Source organism: Equus quagga, chromosome 10 (genome assembly GCF_021613505.1).
Source record: "Equus quagga isolate Etosha38 chromosome 10, UCLA_HA_Equagga_1.0, whole genome shotgun sequence".
Lineage (NCBI taxonomy): Eukaryota > Metazoa > Chordata > Mammalia > Perissodactyla > Equidae > Equus > Equus quagga.
The window spans coordinates 68,278,289-68,300,213 of NC_060276.1; the positions used below are offsets into that span (position 1 = coordinate 68,278,289).

At 44.7% G+C, this 21,925-nt stretch overlaps 1 protein-coding gene across 1 annotated transcript in view; it reads right to left on the reverse strand.

Moving 5' to 3' along the window:
* Nucleotides 1–21,925, reverse strand: part of NHSL2 (NHS like 2) — a 232,612-nt gene that overhangs the window by 209,554 nt on the left and 1,133 nt on the right. The gene's annotated exons all lie outside the window — the stretch shown is intronic.

Sequence of the window (21,925 nt, forward strand, 5' to 3'; positions counted from 1 at the left end):
TTTGGTACTGTCAGTTACTGCAGCATGACTTAGTCTATCCTGACTGATACATGGAATTCATGCGTATTTCTGGGGCAAGCATTATGGCTTCAGCCAATTCCTAAAGAAATCTGGGACCCCAAAGGATTCTCTTAACCGCTGTTCTAGGGAGAGGGGAGCTGGCTGAGTGAGGCACAATGCTCAGAAGGTACCACAAACAGGCCTGTTATGCACACCTCAGGCAGGGGCATCACATTGATGAAGTAAGTCAAGCAGGCACACTGCTCAGCAGTCAAGCAATCTATACTTAGACCAGAATAGAGGACAGGACTTTGTCTTGGGGGAAAACTAGAGTGCAAAGCAAGGTGTCTACGTAGAATTTGGGAGTAGGGATCAACATGGTGGAGGGGTTAGGGTAGGGGAAGGAGAGGAAGAGAAGGGGAAACAACTTAGAAGCAACATAGATCTCCAAGGCTCACTCTTGGAGGTGCTTGATCTCAGATCAAATTGGTAGCAAGAAGACTCAGGGACCAATGCAGGACCCCAGCTGTTGTCACAGGTTCTCCAGTTCCTGGGTCTGCTGAAGCTGATAGGATAGTCCCTGCCACAGTCAGGATTGGCTCAGTGGCTGGTATGGAGAACCAAACTGGCCCCAGTGAACCCACCTGGGAGCAGAAGCAGGAGAGATGAGAAGGGGCTTTTATGATCATAGTAACAGCTGACAGTTATCTAGTGCTTCTCATGTGCCAGGCACTGTGACAAGTGCATTACATGCATACTCTCTCCATAATCCTTACACAAACCCCATAAAGTTAATACTATTTTATCTCCACTTAGAGGTATTATGTAACTTGCCTAAGATCGTACAGCTAGTAAATGTCAGAGCCCTTATTTGAAAATAAGATGTCTCCTCCCCAACCTATGCCTTTAACCGCTTTATTTTCTCTTCCTCCTACTCCTCAAATTTATGTATTTGTTGTCCTTTCTCCTATTTTGTCATTCTGCCCCATTTCCTTTGTAGTCATCCACCTTCTGGCTCGATGTCTCAGCATTTCAGCTTTCCATACATTCACCACTGACAGGTGAGCCTTGTCTATGACCACAAAGTACACTGGGCACCTCTGGGACTGGTATATGACAGCTGAGAAACAGGAAGCCTTTTGGACAGGGTGACCCTCACTGGGAAAAAAGGCAGTGCAGCTCTGTGTGCAGATGAAAGTTTGTAGAAAGGAAGCTAAGGCTTCCCTGGGAGTGTAGGCTTTGAGCTTTGGGAAACACTTGGTATGTAGGAGACAAGTCCTAGCATTGATTTTCTCTGATTATTTGAAACTTTGGATGGACCTTTCTAGAGAGTCAGCTCTGGTGTCACAGAAAATAAAGAGCATGGGGTTGTTCTTAGAATAATGAGATTCTGGTCTGGCTTTGCCACTTACTGGCTGCTCAGCATTGGGTAAGTCACGATAATCTCTTGGGTACTCAGCTTCCTCATTGGAAAAATGAGGACAAGAGTTTTATACCTTCCTCATAGGGGTGATTTTAGTGAGGATCAAGTAACTTAATGATGTCTACAAGGCACCTCAAACTCCATAACACTGACTCCCCTCTCCCCGAATCTTCCCACACTCCAGTGTTCTTTATCTTGGTGAAAACTACTCCTCCCAACACTGTCACCTAGGCCAGAAACCCTGTTACCTCCCTAACCAAAGGCTGTCTCTAAAACCTCTTCAATTTCTTTTGCATCTGTGAATCTGTCCACTTCCCCTCCAGAGTCTCCACCATCACCCTCATCAAAATCACCATCACTTCTCTCTCAGACGATAGTAACACCCTCTTAACTGGTTCTGCTCTTGCCCAGCCCCCTCCAGTCCATTCTCTGCATAGGAGCCAGACTGAACATTTTGAAATCAAAATCAGATCATGTTACTTCTCTGCTTCAGTAGCTTCCTGTTCTTAGGATAAAATCTTAGGACTTCTTCCATAGTCCACAAGGCCCCATGGGATTGACCATCTTCACGCAGCTCTCCCTCATCTAGTGCTGCTTTTCATCTTGTTCCCTTGTTTCACCACACCCGCCTCCTTGAAGTTCCCTGAATCCACTGTGCTGCTTCCTGCCATAGAGCCTTCACATATGGTGTTCTCCCTGCCTTGAATACTCTTCCCAAACCCCCTCCAGCTCTAGGCACCTTCTTAATTGTTGATTTCTCCAGGAAAGATTTCTTTGATCTCCTGATACTAGGTTAATTCTTTCTACTACTCATTTTTAATTTATTTTGGTGATTATTTGATTAATGTCTGCCTCTCCAACTAGATTCTTAGCTTCCTGAAGGCAAGGGTCATGGCTACTTTTGTTCACCATGGTTTCCCGAAGCACCTGACACGGTGCCTGGCACATGGTAGGTGCTCAATCAATATTTGTTGAATGAATAAATAATGTGGATATCCTTGATAAATAATAAAGGGGTGTGCAAACACAAATCAGTGCCACAGAAATGGGTAAACTTTAAATATTTTAATGATATTAAAATTCATGTGGGAATCCAAGGGACTCAGAATAGCCAAAACAATCTTGAAAATGAAAAAAAAAGTTGGAGGAATAACACTTCCCAATTTCAGAACTTACTACAAAGGTATAGTAAACAAAATAGTGTGGTGCTGGCATAAGGACACACATATAGATCAACGGAATAGGATTGAGAGTTCAGAAGTAAACCCATACATCTATGGTCAATTGATTTTTGACAAGAGTGCCAATACCACTCAATGGGGAAAGAATAATCTCTTCAACAAAAGATGCTGAGACAACTGAATATCCACATGCCAAAGAATGAAACTGGACCATTACCTCACACCATATACAAAAAATGGATTAAAGACCTAAATGTAAGAGCTCATCTATAAACCTCTGAGAAGGAAACAAAGCTATAAATCTGAGTGTCTTTGGATTAGACAATGGTTTCTTATATATGACACCAAAAGGATGAGCAACCAAGGAAAAAATACATAAACTGGCCATCATCAAAATTTAAAACTTTCGTGCAACAAAGGACACTATCAAGAAAATGAAAAGGTAACCCACAGAATGGGGGAAAATATTTACAAATCATGTCTGACAAGGGATTATTAATATCTAAAATACATAAAGAACTACAATTCCATAACAAAATAACAAACAATCCAATTCAAAAATGGGTAAAAGACTTGAATAAACATTCTTCCAAAAAGATACACAATGGCCACTAAGCACATGAAAAGATCCTCAACATCATTAGTCATTAAGGAAACGCAAACCAAAAACACAATCAGATATCACTTCACACCCATTAAGATGGCTACAATAAAAAAAACAAGGACCTGGAGAAATTGGAACCCTCGTACGTTGCTAGTGGGAATGTAAAATGGTGCGTCCTCTGTGAAAAACAGTCTGTCAGGTCTTCAAAAGGCTGAACATAGAGTTAACCATATGACCCAGCAAGTCCACTCCTAGGTTTATACACAAGAGGAATGAAAGCACATGTTTATGCAAATTTTTGAACATGAACATTCATAGCAGCATTATTTATAATGGCCAAAAGACAGAAATAACCCAAATGTCCTTCAATGTGTGAGTGGATAAACAAACTGTGGTATAGCCACACAATAGAATGAAGCACTGGTACATGCTACAATATGGATGAGCCTTGAAAACATCATGCTAAATGAAAGAAGCAAGACACAAAAGGCTGCATACTGTATGATTCCATTTATATGAAATGCCCAGAATAGGCAAATCTATAGAAACAGAAAGTAAATTAGTAGCTACCAGGGGCTGGTTGGGGTGATGGAGAATTGGGAGGTGACAGGGGGGCAGGGTTTCCTTTTGGGGCAATGAAAATATTCTAAAATTGATTGTGGTGGTAGTCGTACAACTCTACGAATGTACTAAAAGCCACGAATTGTACACTTTAAATGGAGGAATTGTATGCTATGTGAAATATATCTCAGTAAAGCTGCTGTTTGAAAAAGCTGTTAACATGAATGGTGAGTTCTGAAGGTCAAGAATAAGACGGTCATACTAGGATTTGGAGGATGAGTGTTCCAGCCAGAGGGAACAGCTTGTCAAGGATCCTGAGGCATGAATGAGCTTGGTGAGGAACAGAAATGAGGCTACTGCAGCTGATGCGGGCCAGGGTGAAAGTGGTGGGAGCTGAGGTCAGAGAGGTTGGCAGGACAGATAGCCTTGCAGATCATGGTAAGGAATGTGGAATCTTTTCTGAGTATAATGAGGAGCCACAAGAGGCTTTGGAGCAGGAGAGTAACATATTTCACTGGCCCAAGCAACTCACACGGCCACACCTAACTGCAAGGGGGTGAGGAGGAGCAGTCCCGTCATGTACCTAGAAGAAGGAGAGCCAGAATTATTTGGAGATTAGCAGTAAAAACAACCACCCACACATGTGCCACACACATGTACAATCTTGAATGTAATTTCAGGGCCAATAAAGTCCCTCTTCCGAGTCAATTCCTCGGGCAGGATTAGGGCCCCATACTGGGTTGGTTCTCCAGCATCTACTTCGCCTTAGGGCAGGGATTCTTGACCTGGGGTCCACAGACTCCCAAGAGTTAGATGAAAAGAATTCAGGAGGCCTATGAAAAAATTTACCTCTTTGTTTCCACTAACCTCTAATTGAAATGATGAGTGTAGGCAGCAAACCACAGAAGTGTCAGCAGTACCTGTGACTTTATCAGTAATAGACGTCACAGAGATTCGCATTTCATATGACAATTGTTGGAGGCATCTCAGAATTTCAGTTACACTCATTCAAAATTACAGTAATTATTAGACCCACTGTTAGATCTTGTAATTTAAAATGTGTCAGCAAAGCAGCACATATATTACCAAATCACAATTTTTAAAAAATATTTTGATAACTGTATTTCAGTACAATTGTTTCCCTTTGTAAGTCTATTTTATCCAATGCATTTAAAAACTATATTCTGAGGGGCCAGCCTGGTGGTGTAGCAGATAAATTTGCGTGCTCTGCTTCAGCGGCCCAGGGTTCAGTGGTTTGGATCCTTGGCACAGACCTACACACCACTCATCAAGCCATGCTGTGGTGGCGTCCCACATAGAAGAACTACTAGGATATACAACTATGTACTGGGGCCTTGGGAAGAAAAAAAAAGAGGAAGATTGGTAACAGATGTTAGCTCAGGGTCAATCTTCCTGAAAAACATAAATTAAAAAAAACCAATATTCTGAAAAAGATTAAGAACTCCAACATCGTAGGGGAGTGACTTTCACATTAGGTTCCTGCCCTGTCTTCCTCTCAACTTGCTGTGTGTTGCCTCTATGGTAGGTCTGCCAAGCCTCATGTTCAAGTCCTAATCTATGACAGTACAGGAAGTTAAATGAAGGAGAAAACTTGGAAGCAAGTTCTGAAGATGACTTCTGGGTACAAGAGGAGTAGACCTGGGCATTACTGAATGATATCTCCTATAAATGGCCCAGGCTCTGTTATGCATTACTGCATGGTCGAAATATTGGCCTGACAAAGGTTACCACAGTTTGCTGCTGGCTTGCTGAAGCTGATCCTTTCACCTTTCTGGGCCTCAGTTTCCCATGTGTGCTATGAAGGGTTTGGACTGGGTGGTCTTCTTATGGCCTGTCCAGCTATGACAGCCTGAGTTTGAGCTTCTGCACTATCTGCTTCCAGGACTTCTCCAGAAAGAGGCCCAGTAGCACTAGGCCTTGGCACTGAGTTTGAGGGGCCTCCCAAGGATTCCCCTACAATATGGTAGAGGGGAAAAGGTGCTTTCCCCAACCCCCAAAATGCCATCCACGGCCTTAACTCCTTGCCTTTGCTCATACAGCTCCCTCTGTCCAGGACACCCTCCCTGTGTCTAAAGGACTCAATACAAAGCCAGACATCATGACAAAGCTGTCACTGGCTACTCTCTAAACTTACTTGGCACCAGGCATGATGCACCTTTTATTGCAATCTTCTGATACATATGTCTGCTCTCCCTAACTACAGTGTAAACTCCTCCAGGCAGAACCAAGGTTTCATCCTTTTCAGCATTCCTAGGGCCCAACTCAGTCCCTTTATCAGTGGGCGTCAAGAGGAAGATAATGGCTTATGTCATTACTCAGTATAGTCCATACTCAGTGGTTGAGTGGGCACTAAGGAATCAATCCTCCTGGGGTCAAATCCTGGCTCTGTGCCTTACTCACTAGGTTATTTTTTGCAAATGACAACATCACTGTGCCTTGATTTCTTCATCTGTAAAATTGGGAAAATACTGCTTACTTCATAAAAAGTAAAGATTAGGGAGCAAATACAAGTGGAGTATTGGATACTTACTCAAAATCATGTTTTATAATTTTTGTGTAAAAATATTTACTGTGTGCCAAGCTTGTAATCTTCATGACATGCCTATGAAGTTGGTATTATTACAATGACCCCAATTTACAGATAGGGAAACTAATGCAAAGAGATGTCAGGCTACTTGTCTAGGGACATAAAGAAAGCAAATGGCAGAGTGAGGATTCGAACCCAGGGAGCGTTGGTCTCAGGATCCATGCACTTAACCATTATGCTAACTATGCTACCTCTCAACAGCTAGCATTATCAGCTTTCTTCTGCCCGTGCAGACCAAGTATAGGTGCAAAGAGAACTAGGCCAAGTGGTAGGCTGCCTTCCTCTACAGCTCGCTTTCTGCTGCCCCAGGTGCTTTTGATCTGCAAGGCACACATTTTTGTTTCCTCTTCCCTCCAGTTGACTTTCACAGTCTGACTCCGTTGAGTGCTCCTCTCTGGCCCTGCCCTTGTGTGTCCATCTGTGTTGCCCACTTGGTGGTCAGCAAGATGGTGAACGAGACAAAGGAAGAAGAGTCCATCTGCTCCTTGTGGACAGACTGCTTAACGTGAGAAAAAGACTTGCCCTCACGTTTTTGGATTTCCATGAATTTTGTTTCTCAAATGCAACACACACTACTGTCAAGAGGACACATAATTTAACCTGGATCTCCAAGAGTGGGTACTCTGAGCCATTAATATTCCTAGCCCAATCTCCATTGTAGAATTATAGACTGAGCTGCAATAAGCCTTAGAGATGGGGGGACGTCTGTCACCATACAGAGGGAGGAATCAGGACCCAGGAAAGGGAAGGGACTCGCAAGGGATATAGCAGGTATTCAATAAACATTTGTTGCAAGAATGAAAGACCAACGGTCCACATGCTTGAGAGATGAGGGGTACTGTCTGAAACCATGGGACCAAGTTGTTCTTTGTCCCAAGTGCTTCATGCAAACCCCTCACCCTGAACTCAGCGGCACCGTTTGAGGAAGCACATTTAAAAGTACAAATATCTAGACACAACCACTGAGATTCTAATTTAATTCATCTCAGAGGTAAAGCCCAGACGTTGGTATGTATATTTTTAAGTTCCCAAGGTGATTCTAATGAGCAGCCCAGGTTGAGAACCACTGCTCAGAACCAATGCTTCTTAAGCTTGATTGCACACTAAAACCTTCTGGAGGAGGTTTAAAACACACACACACACACACACACACACACACACACACACCCCAATGCCTGGGCTTCACCTCCAGAGATTCTGATTTAATTGGTCTGGAGTGGGGCCTAGCCATCAGTGTTTTTTTCAAAGTATGACAGATGATTCCAAAACACAGCCTAGGTTGAAAACCCAAACCAATATCCACTACTTGACAGAGAGTAATTGAAAAAAAAAATAAATCGTAGTTTATTTATCTTGTAAGCTCCATGAGGACAAAGAGTTCTGTCTGTCTTGTTCACTGCTGTATCCCTAACACCTAAAACAGTGCATGGTACATAGTAGGTACTCAATAAATATTTATTGAATGAATGAATGGTTTCTTGGTCTTCATAACCTTCCCATTTGCCATCATGGGAATGTCAGTTACAACCTCACTGAGTTTTTTTTTTTTTTTCATTTCTCAAATAGGAGTAATATCTGTATTACAAATAGGAGTAATAAAAACATTCACAGGGCTGTCATGAGGACCACTTGAGAACATATGTAAAAGTGCTCCATAAATTAGAAAGAAATGCAAAATGCTAGCTAACTTCACAGAGAAAATTTCAATTTCCTGTTTTCTCTCTCTTGCTCTGCCCAAGAAATTTTAATTCTCTTTTTAGTCCCACCAGATACAGTCCTGGTGAATGTCCCAAGTCCCACTAGAGAGCCCCCGATCTGATCCCACCGCAACCTACGCTCCTCCCTGATGGTGGCAGAAACGCATTCCCTCCCTGCTCCTCGCTTTCAGTACAACCTACTGTCCTTTCATGGTGACTGAGAACGTGCACAGCGCTTCAAATTCTGCATCCTCAACTCACTCCACCACTCTTAATCCAATTATTTACCCTTCTCCAAGCCTGTTTCCTCATCGAGAAAATGGGGATCCTAATGGTAAGTAACTATATCATGGAATTGTGAGGAAGAAATGAGTTAATGATTCACGTATTGCTAGGCACACAGTAAGCTCTTAAAAATAATAACAAAAGTCATGGCTTTTTTTTTGTCCAAAGTTTGTTTAATTTTTTTTTTTAAAGATTTTATTTTTTCCTTTTTCTCCCCAAAGCCCCTCTGGTACATAGTTGTATCCTCTTCGTTGTGGGTCCTTCTAGTTGTGGCATGTGGGACGCTGCCTCAGCGTGGTCTGATGAGCAGTGCCATGTCCGCGCCCAGGATTCGAACCAACGAAACACTGGGCCGCCTGCAGCGGAGTGCGCGAACTTAACCACTCGGCCACAGGGCCAGCCCCAAGTTTGTTTAATTTTTAAAAAGGGGGGTCACCTCAGTGCAAAAGTAAGGTGGAGTAATCTAGCTGTGACATTTGTCACTTTCTGAGTTGATTTGGCTGGCCAAATAGAAGTGCAAAAACATGCTACTCTCTCTCCCTGTTGGTCAGCAAATATGTACTGAGCACTTACTGCATACCAGGGCACTAGGGGAACACAGACAGAGATAGGATACAGCCCCCATCCTTGAGGAGTCTGGTGGGACACCTGAGCTCTTAAGAAAAAGGTTATAGCCCAGGCACCACTGTCAATTTGGCAGCAGTGTATCCTGATTACAGGCAAAAATATCTAGAAGTCAATAAAGCCTCTCTTGAGTTTTACAAGCTTCAGAGCGTTGGTAACAGCAGAAATTACAAAACACGTAAGGGTACGCATTAACTAGTATAGCAGATTTATTAGATAATATGCAAAGGTTTAAAGAAATACAAATACATATCTCCTCCTAGGCCACTTAGTCATTCAACAAACATCTGCAGTATGCCTACTTCCAAACTAGATGCTGGGGAAAGAAGGATGAATCAGCCACTGTCCTTGTTCTCAAGGATAATAATACGTAACACTTGAGGGGGGAGCGATTTTTTGTTTACAAAGCCTTTTGTCATACAGGATTTATTATGATCCTCCTGACAAATAGAAAACAGAGGCTCAGCGCTGAAATTACCTCCATTAGCAAATACTGGAGTTGGGCTTATACTTAGGGCAAAATAAGCAAAGTAAGCCAGGCTCATAACCAGGGCTTCTTTCTACCGCTAAAGGCCTGTCACTAGCCCACAACCACCTAATGTAACTCTGGTTTCCCTTGCCGTGGAGGAAACCCTGCAAATTCATCTAAACTTCTTAGGCTCTGACGGCTGCAGTGGTTCTATCCTGTTTCCGAATCCCCACGACTGTTAAGACAGGCTTTCACTCTGCTAGGGAGAGAACGCTAACCTCCAGCTTCCAGGTGATCTCAGGCCCAGGAATGGTCAGGCTGTTCTTCCCAGTTTCAAAGAAGAGGGTCATGTTACTTTCAAGAGGTGGTAAAGGAAAGGAAATAATGAATTCAAGAAGGGTCAATACATATTTGGCAGTCTCTGCCTCTACTATCTCCTCCCAAGCTTGGCCACCTGGGGGAACCAAGGGCTGCAAAAGCGAACAAAGCAGAGCAGGAACATAGCAAAGGGACTCAGAGAAGGCTGTAAAGAGGAGGGAACGTCCAAGTGGGAGTCTTGACAAATGAGTAGGCGTTTTCAGGAAAACAACAGAGGAAAAGGCTTTGGAAGCCTTCCCCCGCTGTGTGCTCTATGATTTTCAAATAGGACCCAGCAGTCTGCAGTGAGGTTGTCTCCTTCCGTACTGTCTTCCCACCTGCTAAGACTCAAGAGCAGAAGGTAAATCTTATCAATTCAGCATTACCAATACCTGGCATAGGGCCTGGCGCAGTTTTAGTACAACAAGCTAAGTAGGAATTAGCCCTTGAAGCCAGCTCTAAATCACCAGATTAAAGATCAACTGCTTTCCTTTATTAAGAACATGAAAATTAAAGGGGAAAAATATCTCAGCTATGCCCAAACTCACCATTTAAAAGCACATTTACGTTTTTACACAGATACTGAAGTGTCATGTCCATATTTTCCCTTCTAGAACCCAGAAGGAACAAGCCATCACAATGAACAATTAGCCCTAGTTGTTCATCGTAGAAAGTAGATATTTAGCCTGGAGCAGCACAGCCCTCTCCAACAGCAGACAGCAGCCTGTGCATCTGGAGGGTAGACATTTTGTCACCATAAAAAGAAGCTCTGCCAGGAGGGATGCAGCACGGGTGGAGCTGGCAGCAGATGGGGTGAGTTAAAGAGGGTGCGGGTTAGGAGGGAGAGTTCTATAAATTCCTCAAGGACAAGGTCTAGCTCTCACATACATCTATATGCCCGGTGCCCGGCCTGGCACCAGGCACTATGGGACTGCCTGTACTGTTGTGCAAGTTGTATTCCTACAAGGGCACCCTGCCAAGGAGTCTCAAGTTGGGGACAAAATTCAGCCAAGCCCAATGCCCTGTCTGACTTCGCACAGAGGAAGGAGCACCTTTATCTAATTATTATGCCCAGAAAGGGTGACTTTTTAAAACTGGTCCACCCAGAGGATGCTCTATTTTTTAACAATTATGACCAGAACAAGTGACTTCTTCTAATTGTTATACTCAGAGAATGTGTCTTTATCTAAAGGTTCCACCCAAAAGGGTTGGTTTTCCTCATTGGTCCATCCAGAGACACCCTTTTTGCCATCCCCCTACCTGGAGGGGACACCTACTTGCCATATATGCTGTCAGCTCCCACTGCCATCTAACAGAGAGTTCAATACACGTTTACTGGAATGGAGAAAGTCCCCTCCCTCACCACCCCCTCCTCATGTGCAGCAGATAGTTTTGAAACCACAGGCAAAATGTAAAACCTCTGTGCAAGTCAATAACACTTGATTCCTAAATCTACCATTTCCATTAACTAGGAATTATGGGGAAAAAAAGCTTTCACTGTGCTATTTCACAATGGGGAGTAGACTTATGTAACTCGTTATTCCAAGAGGTAATACAGGCTGGAAATTGGAATACAGTGAGACTTAGCTACCCAGAATCCTCAAGACATGAGTCTCTCTTAATAGTAGTTTCCCGGGAGCCGGACCCTGCCCAACTTTTTGGTACTGAATCTTTTCTTTAACTTTCACCATTTTGAGTGGAACTCTTCCTGAAAGCACACTTCTCAGTCTTCTTAAACTGATTCCTCTGAAGATGCTGCTGCCTCTTCTTGATGCCTTGTTCGTTATCCTCAGCATCAGTTATTGTTCCGGAGACAAACCATAGGGGTGGCGTCTTTAGCGTCTCTCCCCTCTGATCACAGCAGGGATGGGGGACACTAAAAGTGCGCCCATAGTTCTCCCCTCTCCCTTGTCCCTTTTGTCCCAGCATTTTTCAGGGGCTGCTGACAGGGTCACCTAAGTGGATGTCTCAAGACCCCAAAATAGCCATAGGAGAGGTACTGCACTGGAAGTCAGGGCAGCCACCGACCCTGGAGATGCCTTTGAAACAGTCCTCTTCCTTTCTCTGAGCAGCTGTTGGCCTAGTTCTACATTCCAAATTTCTATTTCTATTGGGATCATGAAGGTGAAAAAGAACTAAAAGATAAATACTTTTTTCTTCTAAATTGCATTTGTTGAAGTCAATATAGGTTTAAAAATACTAAACACATCTACACAGTTGTTCTCACTATTATACACTATTATTAAGGCAATAATCTATCTGCATGAGATGCTGTGCCACGTCAGAGAAGGTGGGAAAGCAGGAGTCCAGTCTAGATGCTGATTCATAGGCAACCATTTCAACTTCTAGTTGTGGTTTCCGGCACAGCCTAATTTGGAACACCAAATATTACAAAGTGGAAGTTTCTCTCCTCTTCCCTGCTCTCCAACAACCCTGTGCATAGTGGAATCTTTATATCCTCAAAGAGAAGAAAGTTGAGGTTGACCTGAGGTAGGGACCCAACCCAGAAACATCATGTGTGATATCAAGTGGCTACAACGTAAGCAAACGGAAATATTGTTCTCGTTTAAAATGTTAGTGGTTTTTGATTACATGCTGTAACCAAAACATAGAAAACAAAAGATGCTTTACTTTACCTTAACATATATTTATCCTTTTTGTTAATAAAATTAAATGGCTTCATTTTTCTAATTTCCTTCGTTCTCTTATAAAGTTAAAAAGTATATTATCTAACTTGGTATTATTACTATTTACAATTAGTTCATCCATGAGCCCATTTTTTTGTCAGTTACTTTTATCTAAGCCTACATTGTAGTTCACGCTCATTATCCACAAATATATTATACTTTTTCAAGGATTATGTGGTCAAATCAATGTGGGAGACTCGGGACTGGCCTCTTCCAGCTTTAACTGTCTATACCTCCGTAACAGCAGTTCTCAACCCTGGCTACACACTAGAGTCACCTGGGGATCTTTTAAAAAGCCTGGTTCCCGGGCCTCAGCCCCTAGAAATTCTGGTTTTATTGGTATGGGGTGGGGACACAGCACTAGTAATTTTTTAAAGCTCTCTGAGTAATTCGGATTTGCAGCCAGGGTCGATATTTTTGGCTGTAATTAAAAAAAGAAAAATGCAATCAGACAAGCAGTGTGAAGGATTCTACCCAGGGAGATGACTGAATCGCCTGGTAGTTTGGGCATGTTGTAGACACTACCAAGGTGTGTCCGTGACCTTGAGGCTGCCTGGTTGTAAAACCAGGGCTTACCCGCTCCATATCCATGCTGGTAAGAGTTAGGCCTGTCGGACCCTTAGGCAAACTGCCAAATACGTCCCTGAAACAACCTGAGGCCCCATAAGTTTTGTGAGAAGGTGTTTCTTCACCGTAAACCAAGCTGGTTCTGTAAAACTGGTGAGCCAAGCCAGGAGCCATGCAGACAGCCCGAGGGAAGAGGCGAACAGAGAGCCAGCAGGACACTTGGATGAGAGCTCTGCCCAAAGGCAGGGGAGACTGCCTAGCTGTGCGGCCTGCATCCGTCCTCTGCTGCTTCACTAAAGCCCCGCCTTGGCATCCCAGCCTGGCAGGTCCTGTGGTCAGCCAGCACCACATATTCTCTGTGACAATAAACATCTCATAGCTGCCAGGACTCTTGGTGGTGCCTCGGCTTTAGTTCCAAAGAATGTTTTCCCCCTTGGTTGGCGAGGCAGTGAACAGATGTCAGTGGGGGAGAATGAAGGGAGGACTCAAAGGAAAGGAAAATCCTTGGGTTGGGAGAGATGAGCTGACAGCCTCAAAAGCTAGATGCTGCTCCTCCGTGGGCACACAGGCATTCTTTACATATTCTGGAAAAGGGAAGAATGGCTGCAATTGGGAGCTGTCTAGGAAACATTCTTATTAGAACTTCATCTTGACAGTACCCCCATCCAGGGATTTCAAAAGGCTTCGTGGAATTTCATCTTCCTAGTTAGTATTTAGTGATCGTGTGTGTGATTGTGGTGTATGCACCAGGCACTTTACACACATTAATTTGATCTTCACAACAAACTTCTGAACTGGGGAGCGTTAACTCCCTTGTACAGATGAGGGACTGTGGCTCAGATGCACCAGAGTCAGCTAATAAGTGGGCAAGCAAGACTTAAACCCCCAGCCGCTGCTTCCAAATTTCAAGCTTCTCTTCCTTAACTTGTCATTCATTGGGTGTTTCCTATTTAATAAAAGTAACACGTGTTCATTTAGGAAATTTTTAAAAATACAAAAAAGTATAAGAAAAAAGCAACACCCACTCCCACAATTCCATAAAGATAACCACTTTTATCTTTGTTATCATTTGTTATCATTGCGATCACCCTGAGATAACCATTGTTAACACTTTGGCACATACCCCTCCAGTTTCTTTTTTTATATACGTGTGCCTTGTTTTGGATAATACATGCAATTTTAGACCCTGGTTTCTCACTTAGCATTATTGTGTGCACTTCCACGTATCCTCACATATTCGTTTTAAGCATGATTTGTCTTAGTTGTATAGTATTCTATCATATAGACTTGTCAAAATGTATATAACCATATCCCTATTATTGAATGTTTAAGTTATTTTCATTTTTCAGTTAACATAAAGAACCAAAAGATGCAGTGAGTCTCCTCGAACATTTTCCCCACAATATCTGATTATTTCTTTAGCATAAGGTCCTGGAAGTGAAATTCCTGGGTCAAGGGGGATGAGAGTATATAACAAAACTGCCAGAATTGCTGACACCTGGGATACACGCACGAGCAGAGTGAGCCCACGTCCTGTTGATGAAGGAGACCTCACACCCCTCAGGGCCTGCTAGTTGGGGAGGATAATATGAGTTTGGCTATTTTGCAGATACTGGGAATCAGACTATAAATTTCCAGGCAGTTAATTACACTGTTCTCAGAAGCAAATGATTTCAGTTAAAATAAAAACAGCTGAATCATTTTTTAAACTCATCTCCTCTCTGAGTCCATTTTCCAAGGAAAAAAAATATTTTTCTGATTTGCCTCTAGATGAATTACAAACCATTCTTTAGAATCCATGCTATTTAGAAAGAAAAAATAAAATAAAAGATACAATCAAACCTCAAATGTCCCCACTCACAAAAAAGCAGGGGCATGAATAATATATTTAGCTTTGGAGTGCAACTGGATACACGCAGCCCAGGACATCCCGACAGGTAGACTCTTGTTTTCTCTCCCTCTTGCTTCCTCACTGTGGCTTGGAGCCCCTCCTGACCTGGACTTCTTAGGGCGGCCCAGGACCTGGCTTTGCAAAGGAGGGATGGGCCAAGGTCACCCTGGCCTCATCTGTCCAAGGACAATGAAAACTTGAATGTAGATCAAAAAAATCTGCAGTTACTATTACAACTTCATTTGAACCTTCCCAAGACTCTCCAGTGTCCAGCTCCTTGGCCAGCAAATAGGATGTAAGGGCCTCCCCACCCCACCTCCACACTGAGGGCTCATTCTGAGTCAGGAGGTGCCTTGCACCCTCTCCTCCCGAATCATTTGAGTTAGCTCCTCCCCCACACTAGCTCTCTCACATATCCATGGCCTTGCACAGGCTACTTCCTGAGCCAGGAATTCCCTCCCCCTCCTTCTTCAACTGGTCAGCTTCAGATCACCCCTCAGAACTTAGACATCACATCCTCCTGGAAGCTTTTCCAAGCCCCTAGGCTGAGTCAGGTGCACCTCATCTGCCTTCCCTTGACTCCCATGCTTGTCTCCACAACAGTACAATGATTCGATGCTCTCTGCACTGGACTGTTGGCTGCATTCTAGCTTGGCTCTATACTCCCAGAAACTAGCACAGAGTCAGGTGCTCAATAAATGCATGATGGCTAGAAAGAAAGGAGGACTAGAACTTAATAAGTGTTTATTAAATGCCTATTAGGTGCCAAGCACTATTTTAGAGGCTGGAGATACAGCAGTAAAAACAGATGAAGATCTCTGCCCTCAAGGAGTTTACTTTCTATTGAAGAGCTTACCTTTTAGAAAGAGAGAGAGGGAGGGAGGGAAGGAGAGGAAGAGGGAGGAACAGAGAGCTGCCCAATTGCTCAAACCTCCCAAGTTAAAGGACTGATGCCTAGTGGTCTTGTGCACAATCAGACCCACTGCCTCACACACAAAGCACCTTGCTGCAAGCCTACCTGTGCAAACACTGAGGCAACACACCTCCTGTTTGTGGCATTATTAACATAGCCTTGTCCTTTAAGGTATTGCCATCCTGTGCACTCCAACTTGAGAACTTCAGTGAGGGCTTATCTGAGTGAAATTATGGAATTCTGCAGAGGAGGGAAGAGTTGATAACTTAAACCAGGAAGGTTATTAGGCCAGTGGTTCCCAACTGAAGGTAGAAGACTCTAGAAAGCCATAAAGTTATCACAAGAAGTCTATGAGTCTGCAGATCCACTAAGCATTGTATATCTACTGAACAAGCACTACTCTGCCTATGTATAAAGATAAGGTCATGAATTTTAAATCTACAAATTCATGTAAAAGCATTGCCGAATTCTTAATAGCATTCTGTCATTGCCTGGTTTATATTTTTGTTTTTACCATACGGGATTCTAAAAGTCCAAATTCCATCCTTGGACTCCAAACCAGACAGAATAGAAAATCCTCTGGGATCCTGGTTCTGGTTATCAGCTCTCCCCTACCTAAAGAAAGAGAAGACCTGATGACCAGGCACCACGTGCCAATGTGGTGGGAAACAAAATGGCACCCACCCCTCCAGACTGGGAGCTCTTTGAAGGGAGAAATTGGGTCTTATTTACCTTTAGGTCTCTAGCACCCAGCATTAGGTTGGGGGGGGGGGGGGAGGAGATGGCATCTAGGCAAAGTTGTGCCTTCTCTTTAAGGCTAGAAAGTAATGATTTGAGGAAAAGGTGATTTGAGGAGCTCAGAAAGGGTATATAGAGCAGCAAAGCTAGTAAGCCTGTTAAGCTACTTAAGCTTTGAAAAATAATAAATCCATACTTTGGAAACGTGTATGCTAAATAAATTTTTGGTAATAATTTTACTTTCTCATTTCCCTTGGTTTCTAATAAAAGTGTCTTTGGAAATGCCAGTCAGGCTCCGCCATAATATCAGAAAATAGTCAGGATGTGGGTGTGTGACAAGGAGTGTCCACAATTGGATTAAAAGCTATAAGGGAGAATAACAGGAATAAAGATGACAGAAGGATTATGAGTGAAAGACCCCAATGGAAAGGTGACCTTTAGAGGACGGTGTCAGGGTCACTGGCCCAGCCACCCTTCCCAACTGAAGATTCTTTTTCCAAAGCTATTTCCCACTCAAAGCTTAAAGGAGACTATGTTTTGTATTAACAAGGGAGCCTGGTGCCTCAAATCTATTCTCTCCATGATGCAAGGCTGACCTCCTTCTTCCTCTCGACTTCTAGCTCACCCCCCAAGTTGCAACTGCAGAAAGCATAGGAGGCCTGTTCTTTAGAGCATCCCTCGGTTCCCAAAGGTACCAAGAGTCATTCCTCATCCTGGACAAATCCCAGCTAGAAAAAATGCCACGGCAGTGACTCTCAGTGAACAACTGACTTTGAACTTAGTGCCACTGCACAGCACAGAGCACTGGCTTGGATGTCGGAAGGCCTGGCTTCTACATCAAGGCTTCCTGCCACTGACCTGCTGTGTGACCTAGCCAGTGCCGCACTCCCCAATAGGCAGATTAAGTATACGCTTAGGCTACCAACAACAGAAGTGCAAAAGAGAGAGAGAACGAAAAAAATCTAAGAAGAAGTCATTTTAATTTCAACATACATGTGGAGCTCTGAGTAATTTTCAAAAATAATATTTTATTTGAAGGTTTAGTATCGCTTTCATTTCGAATTATGTATGAAGAGGCGCTATACTCTTTTTAGCACTTAGGACTACTGAAGGTCTTGACCCAGCTGGGTGCCTTTGGACAGGTCCCTTCCGTTTTCTGGGCCTCGGGAGTCAAGTGTTGATGCCCATAATGGATAATGACCGAATTTTTGGCGCCACATAGTATAAACCGACTCTACCCAGGCCAGAGAAGCACAGAGACACATGATGCAAATTCACCACTCTCCTCCTGACACCTAATCCACTTTGTAAAGGTCAAAGTTGAGCCCAAGAGCCATAACTTGAATCTTCGCCTATTACTCTACTATTCTGTCATCCTGACGCTTTTTATCACTTTAGCTGTCCTTGTGTCTAAAAAAGGAGAAGAGTAAACTTCGTGTTTCTAGAGTGGAGGAAATTCTAGTGGACATTTTGGTGTCCAAATTTCCAGGGAAGATGTTTTCAACACACGGAAATACCATGAAGCAGATCAGGAATTTCATGGTATTTAAAAGAAAATGGGCGGGGCCGGCCCGGTGGTGCAGTGGTTAAGTGCTCACCCTTCCCGCTTCACGGCCAGGGGTTTGCCGATTCGGATCCCAGGTGTGGACATGGCACCGCTTGGCAAGCCATGCTGTGGCAGGCATCCCACATAGAAAGTAGAGGAAGATGGGCACAGATGTTAGCTCAGGGCCAGTCTTCCTGAGCAAAAAGAGGAGGATTGGCAGATGTTAGCTCAGGGCCAGTCTTCCTCAAAAAAAAAAAAAAGAAGAAAATGGGCTTGTTCCCCCTCTCCATTCTGTCAAGCCACTGTCCCAAGGGTCTCTGGGGATGACAGGTAGGAGAGAGATAAATTGAGGCTGGCAGAGTGCCTGTTCCAAGTCCACAAAGTTCCCCTGGCTCCAGTCGACTCAAGCAGGCCATATCGCTCCTCAGTAGCAATGAGGACCACATTTAGGGTCTGCAACACCTCGTCTAATGGTAAACTGGCTACAGTCTAGAAGTGCAGTTTTCATTTTTTCATCTCCGTATAGATTTACAACAGTCTCTCCTCACACTGGAATTATGATTTAAACATAAATAAACCAGCTGTCCTTTCTCATTTGAAGTTAGCATTGCCACAAAGTGGGAAAATCAAGAGGCAGGAATTTTACATAAAGATGAAGAGGGAGTTTCCACCATTGACCCAACTGGCTGTATTCAAACCAAAATAATTGCAAGAAGGAATAGAGCATCTTTCCCACAGCAAGTTCCCAGGCTAGTGTAACATGAGAGCTCCCCAGTGTTATTAAACATACCTAGAGTTGTCTAGTGCTTCAGTGACTTCCTGGCTTGCACAAGAGAGATTATACCCCTAGGCCAATGGCCTGATTGCTTTTGTTATTATTTTCTAAGCACCTACAAACATTAAATAGATCTCCAAGGGAGGAATTGGAAAGTCTGGGTTGATCAGCATATGGCGGCAGGCATGGAGCTATTTCCACTGGCTTTGACCATGCCATTTTTGAGATGAAGAGCACAGACTACAAGACACGAATACAATAAAACGGGTCACATTCAAAGCCAGGATGTTATAGGCAGGGCCATGCCAATGATGTGACAATAGCTACAGATCCACAACCAGAGGAGCCTGGTGCAGTCTTGTAGCACAGCCTCTCCTTCCAATTCTCATCCCCCCACCCCATACCAGTTACAAGAGCTTCTGGGGAAGTCTCAAAGGGATTCAAGTTACCAAAGGACAGCCTTCAGTGGAGGAGAGGGTGTTGCCAGGCAACTAGCCCAGCCCAGTCCCATTCTTGTAACCTGGAAGATGGTGGGGGTGGGCATGACCCCTGATTTATAGAGGAGCACCTTCAACTCCTTTAGCATCAACTTTCTCCTCCTCTCTCCCTCTTCTTCTCCTCTCCCTATCCTCCACCTGCTGCCTCCCAGGGCTCCAGCCTGGCCTGCAGTCTGGTCACCGCAAGCCTGAAGGCTATAGGCCAGTCTGACTTGCTGTTACTCAGTCTGTTACTCAGTTCATAGATGGCAGCCAAGCTGTCCCTACAGAGAGGCTACAAGCTGCTGGCCTGTCAGGTGTCATTCACTCCGGCCATGTCATTTCCAAACCTTCCTCCCTCCTTCCCGGGTCTTTCCTGTGCCCATGGTCAAAGAAATCGCTAGAAGAAGAATTTGGGGGAAATCCAACCAGATGGAGGGTATATAGGGTAAAATGCAGACTGGGAGGGCTGACCACCAGCAAAATGGTCAGTAAAAGAGTAGGAGTGCTAGGAGGAAAAGGCACAGGGAAGAGAAGAAAGGGAAAGACCTGACAATGATTTTTTTTAATGCTATTTATTGGGGGTCAAAATATAATATACAGCCTGCTGAACACCTTGTTGAAGCTTATGCCTGAGCGACAAGGGGGTGGCCAGATGGCGCACTGATTATGCTCCCTAACTCTCTCTGCACTTGGCACTTCTGCTCAGACCATTGCTGAGAAGGCCTAATTTAAGTGCTACGCAATCAAAGCACCTGAAGAGAAAAGCGTGCAGTGGGAATCTCAAGGGGAGTCTAGGGCAGGGCATTAGACCAGAAAACGGAAAACCGACCTTCCTGCCAAATTAAGGTAGCCATGTTCCATTTATGCAGCGAGCCCCTCAGTGCCTCTGAGCCCAGAGACATGTAACATTCTCAAAGGCAAGTGGCCACACCAAAGGTAAGAGATGGCCACTCTCCCAGCTCTTGCAAACTTCAAAGAAGTCAAACCGATGCAATTTATCCTCAGAATTGCTCCCTTCGTTTAAAAGCTACCCATTGCATAAAGCCATCTTTTTCTAATGCAGCAGATCACTGGAAAAGGTTAGGTCCCAAGGCAACTTGGTGATGCCATGCCTTCCTTCACATGGAAAGGGCGCTCCAATTCAGTGCACAGAAAAACACAAGTCAGAAAAGCAGAGCCTCCTCCCTGTCCTTAACTTACCCTGCTGACCCCAGTAGGTGGCTTTCTGCAAACTGTGGTGATTTTGAAAACTACTCCCCAAGCTGACTGATCAAATTTCTCCTAAGCTAATCCTGGTAGTCAGTGGGACCCCAGCGGAAAAAAAAAAAAATCAACAAAGACCTTCTTACCCTCTTTGTTAACTGAAAACTAACCAGACCTAAGGCCCCAGCTTTCCTGGTCCCCTGCCAAGCAGAGGTTCCTGGTCCCATGTCTACATTCATCTGGCAGTCATCTGTGTCTTCCACCTTCCGTTTCCCACAGGACTCAGTTCATTTTTCTCTACCAGTGACCTCCACCATCTACCTCACAGGTCAGAGACCTTTTTGAAGAGGGGTGCCAGGGCCTCTGACTCCTGTCCTACTGGAAGGGGTGGTGGCCAGCTGGGGTCTGCGATGGAGAGGGGCTGACCCAGGCAATTCTTTCCCTAAGGCAGCTGGAGACTTGCACTCAAAAGGGAGCCAGCAGCCATCTTCTGCCTCCATCTGACACTTTCTGGCCACTTGCTCCTTCTCTCCCCTAACTCTCTGGTGGTGCCAATTGGCCCTGGTACCTGGCATGCCCCAGCTGTGGTCAGCATTTCCAGCACATTCAGTCCCCTTGCTTTCAGCAGAAGTCCCACACTCTAAGGGATCATCGCATTTCCACGGAGAGAGGATTCTCCATTCAAAGTACTGGGATCCAAAGTAAAGGACAAGGGCTCGCACTGCCCTCCTACCCTCTCACGGGTCCCGCGTGCTCAGCCAGGGCACCACTGGGTTTCTCGGTCATGGCTGATTCCTAAAGGAATCACGAAACTAATGACAGCTGCTTTAACTGGTTCCCTCGAGCAAATCTGTGCAGCTGGACCCCAGGGGTAGGGGGTCAGTGAAGCCAGGGCAGTCTCTCTTTCCCCGCACGCCCCTCTCGCCACTCCTGGTGCAGCGGCCCGAACTTGTCGGGAGAAGCAGGAGGGAGGGCGCTCAAACACTCAGTGAGAGCCGCGATCACATTCCAGCGCGAAGTTGCACAGGTTTAAAGCCAGTAGGCACCGCCGCCAGGCTCCTGCGACCGCGTAGGTAGCCGGCGGCTCGAGCGCGCTTTCGGAAGTGGCCGAGCTCCTAGAGTGGAGCAAAGACGCCAGAGGCGGGGCCATTTGGTTCCCGACGCCGCGAAGATGGGGACGCCTCGGGCCTGGGGGCGGCGCCGAAGCTCACAGGGACCCTGTGGGTCCCCCCTTTCCCTCCCCTAGGTCCCCAGGAGGTGGCCGCCAACTCTGCAGCCGGGAGCCCCGAGGGCACAAGGCCACTCAGGACGGTGCGG